Genomic DNA, 4,431 nt, shown 5'->3' on the forward strand with positions numbered 1-4,431 from the left:
ATACGTTTAAGGCAACCTTGATTGTAGCTCCTTGATATTTTCATGGAATTTCCCCATTCCCTGGTATGCATCGTACGATATTCCACGCAAAATCATAACTGCGTTGATTCTAATAATGGAAGGGAAAATGAATCAAAGTGGCAAAATGTAAGTTGAAAATAGTTGTAACTCCATTTCATTTGTAATCAGTTATTTATTTTCTTTTAGTATTAAACACACCAATAACTCGATCGTGATGATTCATTCAGGAAAGAAAAATTTAAGTTACCATGAGGAGGCTATTGTCAGGATATTGTCCATAGGAGGTATCAAATCTATAATTCGATTTGTTATTGGGATGTGCAGCGATGCCGAAAGACTGATCAAATTCCTGGAAACCAACGATTTCATTCTTTTTAAAAAGTTTTTATGCATTCACCTTCCTGGATGTCGCAAAATATGAATCGGACAGAGATAAACGATAGAAGATCAGTAATGAAAGATTGTGCTAGCAATACCCACATTTTTCGCTCCCAGATTATGACTGTGCGTTGGCGATCCCGTTCTGGCCCACTTGAACTAATAGCGTGCTGGTCTCCTTTAGCAGCTCTCCCGGGAGAGCGCTGTGTGACATTCAGAGATCGCATGTTGTGTTCTCTCGCAGCAGTGCAGTAGAACGAGAGTACTTCTTCAGTACTCATAGCAAACGTTAAAACAGAATGCAGTCCTACTCTTACTCCTTGATAATTGGTACTCGGACATCGCGATCCTGTTCACAGCAAAGCAAAACGAGTTGCGTCAGATCCTGCAGTAACAGGCAGTGTATTTCTACTCCTTCCTTAAGTTTGATAATGAATTATAACACTCCGACTCAACTAACTTAATGACAATTTTCATATAAAAGAATCATTCCTGTTTTCTCTGTTCATGTAATACGTAAAAGTATAAAATAAATTAAATGAAAAAATAAATTTTCAAAACAAAAGTTTTTCCCTAAACGTACTAAAAAATAAAAAAATAATACATGTTAAATGACATATGCATTTATGTATCAGTTTTTCGTTTTTGTCGTTATTCGCATAGCATCGTAGATGGCGATCGAACTGAGAGCAATCTCGATGTAATGCGAATAACGATAAAGACGAAAAACTGATACATAAATGCATATGTCATTTAACATGTATTATTTTTTTATTTTTTAGTACGTTTAGGGAAAAACTTTTGTTTTGAAAATTTATTTTTTCATTTAATTTATTTTTTCAAATTTACGAACATATCAAAGCTTTTATGGCGAGTTGGTTGGGGAAAGTCTAAGACGAAGACGAAGTAGACAAGATGGATAATGTTTATGAAACAAAACATTAAGGTTTGGAGAGCGGATTAAAAAATGTTATAGAAATAATTTTGTAGTAATGTTTTGGACCCCGCGAATCTGTGTGCTATATTTTTTCGCCTGAACGCGTATTTCTTGTTGTCCTGTGCCTTTTGGCTGTGCTGTGCCCTGCCGTTTGTGCTCCCTAGAAATTGACGCCAACCCAATGCTGTGTTCTGGGCACTGCGAGGGGAGTATTCATCGCAAATGCACGGGCCTTTCTACTTCGTTGATTAGGGAGCTTGCCAAGGAAGTAGGAGTGTTTTGGCTGTGCCAGGCTTGCTTACCATCTTTCAAGGATCAGCTGGCCCAAAGAAAAGTTCAAGCGCCAGTCGCCTTGAAATGCTAACAAACCATAAACAAACTGGCACTCTCAGTGACTGATATGAGAGTGGATATGCTTTCGCTCACTCATTTCTCGAGCCCCGACTATTACAGGTTCGAATAACGGAACTAATGATCGCATCTCACTGATACCAACACAAAAAGCAACCGGGCGTTTTACCCGCCCGGTAAACACCGCCATTGCTGATCATCTATCACCACCGTGTACAACTCAATTAAAACACCCGTGCTTACGCTTGGACGTTCTAGGCAAGAAGATAGATTTATTTGACATTTCATCAGTGTTGCCAGTAATTCATAATGTCACCTCTCAAGGCTGAAAGCTCCTATTCTATCCGACTAACACACCGCCGAGGCACGGGAGCACCAGATGCACAGGATCCTAAATGCATCCCACTAAATTCACCAAAATTCTGGCTCTTCATTACCCGGCTTGAACCATCCGTAACGGAAGATGACATCTCAGCCATGGTCTGCAGCCGCCACTCGCTCAAAGAAGAGGATATCATTGTGCGCAAACTTGTGAAACGTGCCACCGACTGCAACACCCTCAACTTTGTGTCGTTCAAAGTTGGGCTGCCTGCATCAATGCAGAGTGTTGCCCCATCACCTGGCACTTTGCCGCCTGCGTTGATTTTCCACGAGTTTATTTCCACTCCGGATGACGATTTGACGCTCACCACACTACCGGCTAATTTAATGGCGATGCTGCAGCCTACACCAGCCCCACCCAGAAAGCGGATGCGCAAGGACTGCCGATTGGCCAATAATCCTACATCTCCGTCTTGCACAGACGCATAGTTTGGGGTTCACACGCCAATCGATGCCGTCCACTCGTCTACCGGCCCCCATTTGCCGTAATATCAACGACTTCCATCGATCCTGCACCTGTTCACACCAGCACGCTCGCCGTATCGCACGCTCCTGCTCAGTAGTGATGGGTAAATTCAACAAAAAATCGGAACCGCTTCCGAATGGACTCCACCAATCACAGAAGCGGCTTTGAGAGGTGGGTGCAATACTCCGAGCTCGGAACCGCCCGGAGCCGTCCAGAACCGTCCGGAGCCGCTAGTCGGCAGCCGGAGCCGTCGGAGCGGTTGGAGCCGTCGGAACCGTCCGGAGCCGTTCGAAGCCGTCCAGAACCGTCCGGAACCGTCCGGAACCGTCCGGAACCGTCCGGAACCGTCCGGAACCGTCCAGAACCGTCCGGAACCGTCCGGAACCGACCGGAGCCGGAGCCGTTCGGAGCCGGCTCCATCTGCCCACTAGCGGCTCCGGACGGTTCCGGACGGAATCGTGGGTTTTACTAAGCCGGAATCGGAGCCGGTTTAAAGATGCACGGAAGCGGTTCCGGGCGGTGGGTGCGGTTCCGAGAACTCACCACTACTGCTCAGTTCCTGCTTTCGAGTTCGCCGGCTGTTTCCTGCTTGCCTGCATCCACCTGCTCTTCATCCGCCGGCTTGTCGACCGCCGGATCTCGTGCGCTTGATGCTACGCGCTCGCCCGATGCCGCTGTCCTATTGCTTCAGTCGCTCCGCTGGCCCGCTCCTCGTTGCAGGTATTGTACCAGAACGTGAGAGGGCTACGCACCAAAACAAGCGACTTTCGTCAGTCAGTCTCCGGCGCGCTGTATGACGTCATTATCGCCACGGAAACCTGGCTGGACGACTCGTTGCCCTCTTCGTTGCTTTTCGAGGATAGCTTAGCGGTGTATCAGTACGCAATCTCGTGGCGGTGGCGTCCTTGTCGCTTGCGCAAGTCACCTGGCGTCGTCCCGTATGCCACACACTCCCCCGTCGTTGGAGCTCATGTGGATTCGTGTGCAATGTCCACGGTCCTCGATCGACATCGGTGTTTGCTACGTGCCACCGGATCGTATCTCATCGGTCCCATATCTGAAAAAGGTGTGATTGAGAGCGTCTCGCGTATCTCCGAGCGGATGGTACCCGGCGACGAACTGATGCTCTTTTTAGCGATTGATGAACCCTCGGTGCGGTTCCTCCTGCATTCCACATTCCATGTCGCTCAATGGAGAGACCGGTTCCACTCCTCATGGGGTCTGCAAACTTTTCGCAAAGCACTTCTCTAGCGTTTTCGTTGACCCGACTCAGTCGGCTGCCTGGTGGGGGGGCCTCTTTACTCCTGAATGTGATCGTTCCTTAGCGGATGATCTTACTCAGTGGGGGTGGGGGGGTGTCCTCTCTGATCCGTACTTCGGTGTATCAGGTGTTGTCACTGTGCTGCCACGTACCGGGCACTTGCTGTATGCTGACCATGTCAAATTTTTCCTTCCCATATCCTCTTCTTCCGACTTCTTACTCCTTCAAGAATCCCTCCACCGCTTCTCCGACTAGTGCTCCGCGAATGAATTGACTCTCTGCACATCCAAGTGTTGTGTCATATCCTTCAATCGCTCCGCTGGGGTGACCCACTACGACTACTGTATTAGTGGCGTTGCTTTGTCGCGGGTGTCGGTTTTCGAGGACCTAGGGGTGTGGCTTGACGCCACCTTGTCCTTCTGTGTGCATATTGACCGGGTGGTATACAAGGCCAACCGTATGTTGGGGCTTATTTCTCGCCTGGCATCGGAGGTGCGGAAGCCGCGCTGCCTAATAGCGCTGTACTGTTGCTGGGTCAGACCGATCCTCGAGTATGTTTCCGTGGTATGGATCCCAACTGATTGCACCCCCTCCAAATATCCCAAAGCGGTGACGAGACGCTTCACGCGTCTAGCG

This window comes from Anopheles ziemanni, chromosome 2, assembly GCF_943734765.1.
Source record: "Anopheles ziemanni chromosome 2, idAnoZiCoDA_A2_x.2, whole genome shotgun sequence".
Lineage (NCBI taxonomy): Eukaryota > Metazoa > Arthropoda > Insecta > Diptera > Culicidae > Anopheles > Anopheles ziemanni.